Source organism: Carya illinoinensis, chromosome 8 (assembly GCF_018687715.1).
Source record: "Carya illinoinensis cultivar Pawnee chromosome 8, C.illinoinensisPawnee_v1, whole genome shotgun sequence".
Classification (NCBI taxonomy): Eukaryota; Viridiplantae; Streptophyta; class Magnoliopsida; order Fagales; family Juglandaceae; genus Carya; species Carya illinoinensis.
The window spans coordinates 20,480,115-20,494,157 of record NC_056759.1 but is presented as its reverse complement, the minus strand read 5'-3'; positions in this window follow the sequence as shown (position 1 = coordinate 20,494,157).

Sequence of the window (14,043 nt, the reverse complement as noted above, 5' to 3'; positions counted from 1 at the left end):
ATAACTCATTTGTGTTGCAAGCCATGCAACAACAGTTTGAGCGGATGAACATGCTATTGGGACAAATGGAGGATAGGATGAATCAACAACAAGCAGAGATTAGAAATTTGCAAGGTGGGAGACATCGGAGGCGACGTGAGCCTAGGGTTGAAGCTGCATATGAGAATGAAGGAGATGATGAGGATGAGGAAGACCTAACATCTGAAATTGGGTTGGGTAGACATAGAGAAGTTAGGCGTGAAAGAGGATTTGAGGGGAACCTAGGGGGTCGGGATGGTGTCGATAGAGACTTGGGGAGCATCAAAATGACAATACCATCTTTCCAAGGTAGAACTGACCCAGAGGTTTATCTAGAGTGGGAGAAAAAAATAGATTTGGTATTTGATTGTCATAATTACTCTGAGGAGAAGAAAGTAAAGTTGGCAGTAATTGAATTCACTGATTATGCTATTATTTGGTGGGATCAATTAGTGACCACTAGGAGAAGGAATCATGAGAGGCCTATAGAGACATGGGGAGAGTTGAAAGCTCTCATGAGGCGGAGATTTGTACCTAGTCACTACTATAGGGACCTTTATCAAAAGCTCCAAAATCTTACACAGGGGTCTAGGAGTGTGGAGGATTACCATAAGGAGATGGAGGTGGCTATGATTCGGGCTAATGTAGAGGAGGACCGGGAGGCCACCATGGCTAGATTTTTGAGTGGTTTGAATAGAGATATAGCCAATGTAGTTGAATTGCAACATTATGTGGAGATAGAGGACATGGTGCACATGGCTATGAAGGTGGAGAGGCAATTAAAGAGAAAAGGGACAGCAAGGTACACTTCGGTTCCTAGCACTACTTGGAAATCAAAGTGGGATAGGAATGATCCTACTGAAGCAAAGAGAAAGATCGAACTACCTAAGGGCAAAGATGAGGGACCTAGCAGCAAAGCCAAGGTAGAATCTCAACCTTCAAGGAATAGAGATATTAAATGTTTTAAGTGTTTGGGTTCAGGGCACATTGCTTCTCAATGTCCAAATAGGCGAGTGATGATTATGCGTGACAATGGGGAGGTGATGACTGAGAGTGAGGATGATCGTGATGGAGTGCCCGAGTTAGTTGATGCTAGTGATGACGAAGGAGTGATATATGCTGTGAGTGAGTCTCTTGTTGCTAGGCGTGCTCTCAACACACACATTAAGGTGGATGATGCCGAGCAACAGAGAGAGAACATTTTCCATACTAGATGTCACGTCAACAGCAAAGTATGTAGTATGATTATTGATGGAGGGAGTTGTACTAATGTGGCTAGCACTACTTTGGTTGAGAAATTGAATTTACCAACCTTAAAACACTCTAGACCATACAAATTGCAGTGGTTGAATGATTGTGGGGAAGTTAGGGTGGATAGACAAGTGTTAGTTCCTTTTTCAATTGGAAGGTATCAGGATGAGGTGCTTTGTGATGTTGTGCCTATGCATGCTGGCCATATTTTGTTGGGGAGGCCGTGGCAATATGATAGGAGGGTGACACATGATGGGTTCAAAAACATGTACAGCTTTGTAAAGGAGGGTAAAACAATCAAGCTTGCTCCTTTAACTCCAAGCCAGGTCTATGAAGACCAATTGAAACTGAAAAGTGAGGTTGCTCAGAAAAGAAAGAGTGAAAATGCGAGTGATCAAAAAAGAAAGAGTGAAAATGAGAGTGATCAAAAAAGAATGAGTGAAAAAGAGATTGAGCATAAAAGAAAGAGTGATAGTGAAAATGAGCACAACAAAAAGAGTGAAAAAGAAAGTAGAGATGTGGCTGAGAGTAGAGAAAAAAGAGTAGAGCCACGAGAGAAAAAAGAAAGAGAGTCTGCAGAGAGAAAAGGAAAGACAAAAGTGAGTTTCTATGCCAGAGAGAGTGAGGTTAAGAGGGCTTTCTTCGCAAATCGCCCTATGATTTTTCTTGTCTATAAAGAGTCTTATCTTACTCTTGATGACACTCACCAGTCTCTTCCTAGTTTGGCTATTTCCTTGTTGCAGGAGTTTGATGATGTATTCCCAGAGGAGATGCCTAATGAGTTGCCACCCATTAGAGGCATTGAGCATCAGATTGATTTTGTACCTGGAGCTGCTATTCCAAACCGACCAGCCTATAGGAGTAATCCAGAGGAGACAAAGGAACTTCAGAGGCAAGTTGAGGACTTGATGAGCAAGGGGTACGTGAGGGAGAGCATGAGCCCATGTGCAGTACCAGTGCTATTAGTGCCAAAGAAGGATGGGACGTGGAGAATGTGTGTTGATTGCAGGGCGGTCAACAATATTACGGTAAAGTATCGGCATCCCATTCCTAGATTAGATGATATGCTTGATGAATTGCATGGCTCTTGTATTTTTAGTAAAATTGATCTTAAAAGTGGGTACCATCAAATTAGAATGAAAGAGGGTGATGAATGGAAAACTGCTTTTAAGACAAAGTATGGCCTTTATGAATGGTTGGTTATGCCATTTGGACTTACAAATGCGCCCAGTACTTTCATGAGATTGATGAACCATGTCCTACGTGCATTCATTGGCAAGTTTGTGGTTGTGTATTTTGATGATATCCTAGTGTATAGCAAGGACTTAAATGAGCATATTGAGCATTTGAGATATGTGTTTGATGTGTTGAGATGTGAAAAGTTGTATGCTAATTTCAAGAAATGTACCTTTTGCATGGAAAGAGTTGTTTTTCTTGGATATGTTGTTAGTACAAAGGGTATTGAGGTGGATGAAGAGAAAGTCAAGGCCATCAAGGAGTGGCCAACGCCAAAGAGTATCACTGAGGTAAGAAGCTTTCATGGTTTAGCTAGCTTTTATCGGCGTTTTGTTAAAGATTTTAGCACCATTGCTGCACCACTCACTGAAGTCATTAAAAAGAATGTTGGGTTTCATTGGGGGGCTACTCAAGAGAATGCTTTTGCCACCATTAAAGAAAGGTTGTGCTCTGCACCTGTGCTAGCATTACCTGATTTTAACAAAGCTTTTGAGATTGAATGTGATGCCTCAGGTATAGGGATTGGAGCTGTTTTGATGCAGGATAGGCGGCCCATAGCTTTCTTCAGTGAAAAGTTAAGTGGGGCCTCACTCAAGTACCCTACTTATGACAAAGAGCTTTATGCTCTTATTCGTGCATTGGAGACTTGGCAGCACTACCTATGGCCTAGGGAATTTGTGATCCACACCGATCATGAATCATTAAAGCATCTCAAGGGTCAAGGTAAGTTGAATAAAAGGCATGCTCGTTGGATGGAATACATTGAGACATTTCTATATGTCATCTGTTACAAGCAAGGTAAGGAGAACATTGTTGCTGATGCTTTATCTCGAAGGTATGTACTTCTTACTTCTATGAGTGCTAAGATGCTTGGGTTTGAATACGTAAAAGACCTATATGCCGATGACGCTGACTTCTCTAATGTGTACGTGGCATGTGATAAGGTGGCATTTGGTAAGTTTTACAAGCATGAGGGTTACTTGTTTAAAGAAAACAAACTTTGTGTGCCAGGTTGTTCCATGCGTGAATTACTAGTGCGTGAGGCACATGGTGGTGGATTAATGGGACACTTTGGTGTCAAGAAGACTTTGGATATTTTGCATGAACATTTCTTTTGGCCTAAGATGAAGAGAGATGTCACTCGCATTTGTGGCAGGTGCATTACATGTAGGAAGGCCAAATCTAAAGTGTTGCCACATGGGTTGTATACACCCTTACCCGTTCCTAGTGAACCATGGGTCGACATATCTATGGACTTTGTTTTGGGGCTACCTAGGACCAAAAGGGGTAGAGATTCTATTTTTGTGGTTGTGGATAGATTTAGTAAAATGGCACATTTCATTCCATGCCATAAAACAGATGATGCCACAAACATAGCTGACTTGTTTTTCAGGGAGATAGTGCGACTCCATGGTGTTCCCAGGAGTATTGTTTCTGATAGGGATGTTAAATTCCTTAGCTACTTTTGGAAGGTGTTGTGGGGGAAATTGGGTACCAAACTCTTATTTTCCACTACTTGTCATCCGCAGACTGATGGTCAAACTGAAGTAGTTAATAGGACCTTAACTCAGCTTTTACGCACTGTTGTTCATAAGAATTTAAAAACTTGGGAGGATTGTTTGCCATTCATAGAGTTTGCATATAATAGGACCATGCATACTACTACTTCATATTCTCCTTTTGCAATTGTTTATGGATTCAATCCGCTTACCCCTTTAGATTTGATGCCTTTACCGGTTGATGGCAGGAGTAGCTTGGATGGACAAAAGAAGGCGGAGTTGGTGAAGTCACTCCATGAGAGGGTGCGGCTTCAAATTGCGCAAAAGAATGAAAGAGTTGCTTCCCAAGCCAATAAAGGGCGAAGGCGTGTCATCTTTGAACCTGGAGATTGGGTTTGGGTTCACCTGCGCAAAGAAAGATTCCCAGCTCATCGGAGGACTAAGTTGCATCCTCGAGGAGATGGACCTTTCCAAATCCTTGAGAAAATTAATGACAATGCCTATAAAGTGGATCTCCCAGGTGAGTATAATGTGTCTGCTACTTTCAATGTTTCTGATCTTTCTCCTTTTGACGTAGGTGAAGATTCGAGGTCGAATCCTTTTGAGGAGAGGGGGAATGATGGGAACCAAGGCAGGCTTACTCTTAAAGATCCTTTGCAAGTTCCAGATGGGCCAATTACAAGATCGAGAGCCAAGAAGATCAAGGAAGCAATGCAAGGATTAGTACAAACCACTTGGGAAGAAGCTAGCAAGAGCCCAACACTCAAGATGGGCTTGAAAGAAGAAAAACCAGCTTTGATCCACTTGATCCAAGCTGTGGAAGACATGACTTAGAAATATGGCCTTTAGATATTAAGGCTTTCAATTTGTTTAAAGAATTTTTATTATTAGTTTTGAATAAGTGGGCTAGAGGATGCTTAACCCACATATGTCTTACTTATTTGAACTAGGGTTTAGAAGTACTGTAGCATGAAACTGTTCACGCTACAGTACACGCGGCTACTGTTCACCAAAGGGCATTTTTGAGAGAAAGGGTCTCAAATTTTAGTCTAGGGTTTTATCATGTTTTGGGGAGGGTATTTAAAGGATGTAATCAGCCATTTCAAGGAAGACATTATTTTATTTCGAATTTTAATTGTGAGTGAGTTTTCTCCTCTTGTTCTTAATTGAACTCTTGAACTTATCAAAGGTAAATCACAACCTTTGTGGCGTTCCTCCTCGTAATTTGGGTTCTTGAGACGGGATTTCAACGGGTCTAGATTTTGATATAATCTAGGTTCTTGAAACGAGTTCTCAACGGGTCTAAATTCTCCATCCATAGACTTGAGTTTGGCGTCCTTGGGTTTGTTTTTCCAATATTGTTGTTGGGTCTCAAAGCGAGTCGATTGGGGTTCACATCACCCTTCCATTGGTTTTCCTCAAGGCCAAGAAGTTCCACATGCGCCTAATATGCTCATCTAGCCAGTGTTAAGTTTGTAACTTGACTTAAGGGCATTAATCAACTTAAAGATGAGTACTCATCTCTAATCCATGTTTCCAGCTTAATTTCCTTTTAAATTCATTCTAGCCATTTCGATCTGGACCTTTTTGATATTATTATTGTTTTAACTCATTCTTAGACTGATTTAGAAGGTTCGGCTTGATCCATCACATGTCAATAGAACCAAAACCACGTCAATTCCCAAGTGAACGCCAATCGGAACCTTGGTGCACCACCATGTGCATTTTAGACCATTTTCTTAAGGGAAACTTCTTCATTTACACCCCTCCGAGTTCAGTGCTAGCTTTGGACGAATTGGCACCAACAAATCCGTGTTTTACTTCATTCTTCCTATTGGACCCCGAACACAACGTTCCGTTAGTTTCCCCCAAGCCCAAGAAGTGTCACACGCGCCTAAGCTGCTCATCTATGCATTGTTAAGTTTCAAACTCGACTTAAGCGCATTAATCAACTTAAAAATGATTACTAATCTCTAAGCCATGTTTTGAGATTAATTTCCCTTCAAATTCATTCTTGCCCGTTCGATCTGCACCTTTTTGATATTTTTCTTGTTTTACATCATTCTCAATTTAATTTAGAAGATTAGCCTTGATCTATCACACTTCACTAGAGCCAAAGCCATGTCAATTTCCAATTCACAGCGAGTCGGAAGCTAGGCGAGCACCTTCACGTGCGTTCGTACAATTCCGCTCTTAGCCTTTTCCTTTTAGACCTTTTCCACAGGGGAAACTTCTTCATCTACACACATCCCTGACCCTCGTAGTTCAGTTCTAGGTTTGGATGGATTGGCACCAAGAAATCCGTCTTTCACTTCATTCCTCCTATTGAAGCCCGCACAGAACATTCCATTGGTTTCCCACAACCCTAAGAAGTGTCACACGCGCCTAAGGTGCTCTCATCTAGCCGTGGTTACGTTCCTCACTTGACCTAAGCACATTAATCAACTCAAATGTGATCGGTAATCTCTAAACATTATTTTGAGCTTAATTTCCCTTTAAATTCAATCTCGCCCTTTCAATCTGGACCTTTTTGTTGTTATTGCTGTTTTACATCATTCATAGATTGATTTTAGATGATTAGCCTTGATCAATCACACGTCACTAGAACCAAGGCCAGGTCAATTTCCAATTCACAGCTAAATGGAAGCTAGGTGCACCTTCATTTGCATTGCTACAATTCTGCCCTTAGCCGTGCGTCCATTTTGAACTTTTTGATATTATTATTGTTTGACATCATTCTTAGATTGATTCAGAAGATTTGCCTTAATCCATCACAGGTCAAAAGAAGCAAAAACCTTGTCATTTCCCAAGTCATCGCCAATCGAAACCTAGGTGCACCATCGTGTGCATTACAAGAAATTTGTACCTAGCTGAGGCGTTTTAGACCATTTTCTCGATGGAAACATTTTCATTTACAACCCACCTTTACGTCCCAGTTTAGTTCTTACTTTGGACGAATTGGCACCAAGAAATCTATGTTTCACTTCATTCATCGGATTGATGCCCGCACACACCCTTCCATTGGTTTTCCTCAAGGCCAAGAAGTTCCACATGCGCCTAATATGCTCATCTAGCCAGTGTTAAGTTTGTAACTTGACTTAAGGGCATTAATCAACTTAAAGATGAGTACTCATCTCTAATCCATGTTTCCAGCTTAATTTCCTTTTAAATTCATTCTAGCCATTTCGATCTGGACCTTTTTGATATTATTATTGTTTTAACTCATTCTTAGACTGATTTAGAAGGTTCGGCTTGATCCATCACATGTCAATAGAACCAAAACCACGTCAATTCCCAAGTGAACGCCAATCGGAACCTTGGTGCACCACCATGTGCATTTTAGACCATTTTCTTAAGGGAAACTTCTTCATTTACACCCCTCCGAGTTCAGTGCTAGCTTTGGACGAATTGGCACCAACAAATCCGTGTTTTACTTCATTCTTCCTATTGGACCCCGAACACACCGTTCCATTAGTTTCCCCCAAGCCCAAGAAGTGTACCACGTGCCTAAGCTGCTCATCTATGCATTGTTAAGTTTCAAACTCGACTTAAGCGCATTAATCAACTTAAAAATGATTAGTAATCTCTAAGCCATGTTTTGAGATTAATTTCCCTTCAAATTCATTCTTGCCCGTTCGATCTGCACCTTTTTGATATTTTTCTTGTTTTACATCATTCTCAATTTAATTTAGAAGATTAGCCTTGATCTATCACACTTCACTAGAGCCAAAGCCATGTCAATTTCCAATTCACAGCGAGTCGGAAGCTAGGCGAGCACCTTCACGTGCGTTCGTACAATTCCGCTCTTAGCCTTTTCCTTTTAGACCTTTTCCACAGGGGAAACTTCTTCATCTACACACCTCCCTGACCCTCGTAGTTCAGTTCTAGGTTTGGATGGATTGGCACCAAGAAATCCGTCTTTCACTTCATTCCTCCTATTGAAGCCCGCACAGAACATTCCATTGGTTTCCCACAACCCTAAGAAGTCTCACACGCGCCTAAGGTGCTCTCATCTAGCCGTGGTTACGTTCCTCACTTGACCTAAGCACATTAATCAACTCAAATGTGATCGGTAATCTCTAAACATTATTTTGAGCTTAATTTCCCTTTAAATTCAATCTCGCCCTTTCAATCTGGACCTTTTTGTTGTTATTGCTGTTTTACATCATTCATAGATTGATTTTAGATGATTAGCCTTGATCAATCACACGTCACTAGAACCAAGGCCAGGTCAATTTCCAATTCACAGCTAAATGGAAGCTAGGTGCACCTTCATTTGCATTGCTACAATTCTGCCCTTAGCCGTGCGTCCATTTTGAACTTTTTGATATTATTATTGTTTGACATCATTCTTAGATTGATTCAGAAGATTTGCCTTAATCCATCACAGGTCAAAAGAAGCAAAAACCTTGTCATTTCCCAAGTCATCGCCAATCGAAACCTAGGTGCACCATCGTGTGCATTACAAGAAATTTGTACCTAGCTGAGGCGTTTTAGACCATTTTCTCGATGGAAACATTTTCATTTACAACCCACCTTTACGTCCCAGTTTAGTTCTTACTTTGGACGAATTGGCACCAAGAAATCTATGTTTCACTTCATTCATCGGATTGATGCCCGCACACACCCTTCCATTGGTTTTCCTCAAGGCCAAGAAGTTCCACATGCGCCTAATATGCTCATCTAGCCAGTGTTAAGTTTGTAACTTGACTTAAGGGCATTAATCAACTTAAAGATGAGTACTCATCTCTAATCCATGTTTCCAGCTTAATTTCCTTTTAAATTCATTCTAGCCATTTCGATCTGGACCTTTTTGATATTATTATTGTTTTAACTCATTCTTAGACTGATTTAGAAGGTTCGGCTTGATCCATCACATGTCAATAGAACCAAAACCACGTCAATTCCCAAGTGAACGCCAATCGGAACCTTGGTGCACCACCATGTGCATTTTAGACCATTTTCTTAAGGGAAACTTCTTCATTTACACCCCTCCGAGTTCAGTGCTAGCTTTGGACGAATTGGCACCAACAAATCCGTGTTTTACTTCATTCTTCCTATTGGACCCCGAACACACCGTTCCATTAGTTTCCCCCAAGCCCAAGAAGTGTACCACGTGCCTAAGCTGCTCATCTATGCATTGTTAAGTTTCAAACTCGACTTAAGCGCATTAATCAACTTAAAAATGATTAGTAATCTCTAAGCCATGTTTTGAGATTAATTTCCCTTCAAATTCATTCTTGCCCGTTCGATCTGTACCTTTTTGATATTTTTCTTGTTTTACATCATTCTCAATTTAATTTAGAAGATTAGCCTTGATCTATCACACTTCACTAGAGCCAAAGCCATGTCAATTTCCAATTCACAGCGAGTCGGAAGCTAGGCGAGCACCTTCACGTGCGTTCGTACAATTCCGCTCTTAGCCTTTTCCTTTTAGACCTTTTCCACAGGGGAAACTTCTTCATCTACACACCTCCCTGACCCTCGTAGTTCAGTTCTAGGTTTGGATGGATTGGCACCAAGAAATCCGTCTTTCACTTCATTCCTCCTATTGAAGCCCGCACAGAACATTCCATTGGTTTCCCACAACCCTAAGAAGTGTCACAAGCGCCTAAGGTGCTCTCATCTAGCCGTGGTTACGTTCCTCACTTGACCTAAGCACATTAATCAACTCAAATGTGATCGGTAATCTCTAAACATTATTTTGAGCTTCATTTCCCTTTAAATTCAATCTCGCCCTTTCAATCTGGACCTTTTTGTTGTTATTGCTGTTTTACATCATTCATAGATTGATTTTAGATGATTAGCCTTGATCAATCACACGTCACTAGAACCAAGGGCAGGTCAATTTCTAATTCACAGCTAAATGGAAGCTAGGTGCACCTTCATTTGCATTGCTACAATTCTGCCCTTAGCCGTGCGTCCATTTTGAACTTTTTGATATTATTATTGTTTTACATCATTCTTAGATTGATTCAGAAGATTTGCCTTGATCCATCACAGGTCAAAAGAAGCAAAAACCTTGTCATTTCCCAAGTCATCGCCAATCGAAACCTAGGTGCACCATCGTGTGCATTACAAGAAATTTGTACCTAGCTGAGGCGTTTTAGACCATTTTCTCGATGGAAACATTTTCATTTACAACCCACCTTTACCTCCTAGTTTAGTTCTTACTTTGGACGAATTGGCACCAAGAAATCTATGTTTCACTTCATTCATCGGATTGATGCCCGCACACACCCTTCCATTGGTTTTCCTCAAGGCCAAGAAGTTCCACATGCGCCTAATATGCTCATCTAGCCAGTGTTAAGTTTGTAACTTGACTTAAGGGCATTAATCAACTTAAAGATGAGTACTCATCTCTAATCCATGTTTCCAGCTTAATTTCCTTTTAAATTCATTCTAGCCATTTCGATCTGGACCTTTTTGATATTATTATTGTTTTAACTCATTCTTAGACTGATTTAGAAGGTTCGGCTTGATCCATCACATGTCAATAGAACCAAAACCACGTCAATTCCCAAGTGAACGCCAATCGGAACCTTGGTGCACCACCATGTGCATTTTAGACCATTTTCTTAAGGGAAACTTCTTCATTTACACCCCTCCGAGTTCAGTGCTAGCTTTGGACGAATTGGCACCAACAAATCCGTGTTTTACTTCATTCTTCCTATTGGACCCCGAACACACCGTTCCATTAGTTTCCCCCAAGCCCAAGAAGTGTACCACGTGCCTAAGCTGCTCATCTATGCATTGTTAAGTTTCAAACTCGACTTAAGCGCATTAATCAACTTAAAAATGATTAGTAATCTCTAAGCCATGTTTTGAGATTAATTTCCCTTCAAATTCATTCTTGCCCGTTCGATCTGCACCTTTTTGATATTTTTCTTGTTTTACATCATTCTCAATTTAATTTAGAAGATTAGCCTTGATCTATCACACTTCACTAGAGCCAAAGCCATGTCAATTTCCAATTCACAGCGACTCGGAAGCTAGGCGTGCACCTTCACGTGCGTTCGTACAACTCCGCTCTTAGCCTTGTCCTTTTAGACCTTTTCTACAGGGGAAACTTCTTCATCTACACACCTCCCCGACCCTCGTATTTCAGTTCTAGGTTTGGATGGATTGGCACCAAGAAATCCGTCTTTCACTTCATTCCTCCTATTGAAGCCCGCACACAACATTCCATTGGTTTCCCACAACCCTAAGAAGTGTCACACGCGCCTAAGGTGCTCTCATCTAGCGGTGGTTACGTTGCTCACATGACTTAAGCACATTAATCAACTCAAATGTGATCGGTAATCTCTAAACATTATTTTGAGCTTAATTTCCCTTTAAATTCATTCTCGCCCTTTCAATCTGGACCTTTTTGTTGTTATTGCTGTTTTACATCATTCATAGATTGATTTTAGATGATTAGCCTTGATCAATCACACGTCACTAGAACCAAGGCCAGGTCAATTTCCAATTCACAGCTAAATGGAAGCTAGGTGCACCTTCGTGTGCATTGCTACAATTCTGCCCTTAGCCGTGCGTCCATTTTGAACTTTTTGATATTATTATTGTTTTACATCATTCTTAGATTGATTCAGAAGATTTGCCTTGATCCATTACAGGTCAAAAGAAGCAAAAACCTTGTCATTTCCCAAGTCATCGCCAATCGAAACCTAGGTGCACCATCGTGTGCATTACAAGAAATTTGTACCTAGCTGAGGCGTTTTAGACCATTTTATCGATGGAAACATTTTCATTTACAACCCACCTTTACCTCCTAGTTCAGTTCTTTCTTTGGACGAATTGGCACCAAGAAATCTGTGTTTCACTTCATTCATCGAATTGATGCCCGCACACACCCTTCCATTGGTTTTCCTCAAGGCCAAGAAGTTCCACATGCGCCTAATATGCTCATCTAGCCAGTGTTAAGTTTGTAACTTGACTTAAGGGCATTAATCAACTTAAAGATGAGTACTCATCTCTAATCCATGTTTCCAGCTTAATTTCCTTTTAAATTCATTCTAGCCATTTCGATCTGGACCGTTTGATATTATTATTGTTTTAACTCATTCTTAGACTGATTTAGAAGGTTCGGCTTGATCCATCACATGTCAATAGAACCAAAACCACGTCAATTCCCAAGTGAACGCCAATCGGAACCTTGGTGCACCACCATGTGCATTTTAGACCATTTTCTTAAGGGAAACTTCTTCATTTACACCCCTCCGAGTTCAGTGCTAGCTTTGGACGAATTGGCACCAACAAATCCGTGTTTTACTTCATTCTTCCTATTGGACCCCGAACACAACGTTCCGTTAGTTTCCCCCAAGCCCAAGAAGTGTCACACGCGCCTAAGCTGCTCATCTATGCATTGTTAAGTTTCAAACTCGACGTAAGCGCATTAATCAACTTAAAAATGATTACTAATCTCTAAGCCATGTTTTGAGATTAATTTCCCTTCAAATTCATTCTTGCCCGTTTGATCTGCACCTTTTTTATATTATTCTTGTTTTACATCATTCTCAGATTAATTTGGAAGATTAGCCTTGATCTATCACACTTCACTAGAGCCAAAGCCATGTCAATTTCCAATTCACAGCGAGTCGGAAGCTAGGCGAGCACCTTCACGTGCGTTCGTACAATTCCGCTCTTAGCCTTTTCCTTTTAGACCTTTTCCACAGGGGAAACTTCTTCATCTACACACCTCCCTAACCCTCGTAGTTCAGTTCTAGGTTTGGATGGATTGGCACCATGAAATCCGTCTTTTACTTCATTCCTCCTATTGAAGCCCGCACAGAACATTCCATTGGTTTCCCACAACCCTAAGAAGTGTCACACGCACCTAAGGTGCTCTCATCTAGCCGTGGTTACGTTCCTCACTTGACCTAAGCACATTAATCAACTCAAATGTGATCGGTAATCTCTAAACATTATTTTGAGCTTAATTTCCCTTTAAATTCAATCTCGCCCTTTCAATCTGGACCTTTTTGTTGTTATTGCTGTTTTACATCATTCATAGATTGATTTTAGATGATTAGCCTTGATCAATCACACGTCACTAGAACCAAGGCCAGGTCAATTTCCAATTCACAGCTAAATGGAAGCTAGGTGCACCTTCATTTGCATTGCTACAATTCTGCCCTTAGCCGTGCGTCCATTTTGAACTTTTTGATATTATTATTGTTTTACATCATTCTTAGATTGATTCAGAAGATTTGCCTTGATCCATCACAGGTCAAAAGAAGCAAAAACCTTGTCATTTCCCAAGTCATCGCCAATCGAAACCTAGGTGCACCATCGTGTGCATTACAAGAAATTTGTACCTAGCTGAGGCGTTTTAGACCATTTTCTCGATGGAAACATTTTCATTTACAACCCACCTTTACCTCCTAGTTTAGTTCTTACTTTGGACGAATTGGCACCAAGAAATCTATGTTTCACTTCATTCATCGGATTGATGCCCGCACACACCCTTCCATTGGTTTTCCTCAAGGCCAAGAAGTTCCACATGCGCCTAATATGCTCATCTAGCCAGTGTTAAGTTTGTAACTTGACTTAAGGGCATTAATCAACTTAAAGATGAGTACTCATCTCTAATCCATGTTTCCAGCTTAATTTCCTTTTAAATTCATTCTAGCCATTTCGATCTGGACCTTTTTGATATTATTATTGTTTTAACTCATTCTTAGACTGATTTAGAAGGTTCGGCTTGATCCATCACATGTCAATAGAACCAAAACCACGTCAATTCCCAAGTGAACGCCAATCGGAACCTTGGTGCACCACCATGTGCATTTTAGACCATTTTCTTAAGGGAAACTTCTTCATTTACACCCCTCCGAGTTCAGTGCTAGCTTTGGACGAATTGGTACCAACAAATCCGTGTTTTACTTCATTCTTCCTATTGGACCCCGAACACACCGTTCCATTAGTTTCCCCCAAGCCCAAGAAGTGTACCACGTGCCTAAGCTGCTCATCTATGCATTGTTAAGTTTCAAACTCGACTTAAGCGCATTAATCAACTTAAAAATGATTAGTAATCTCT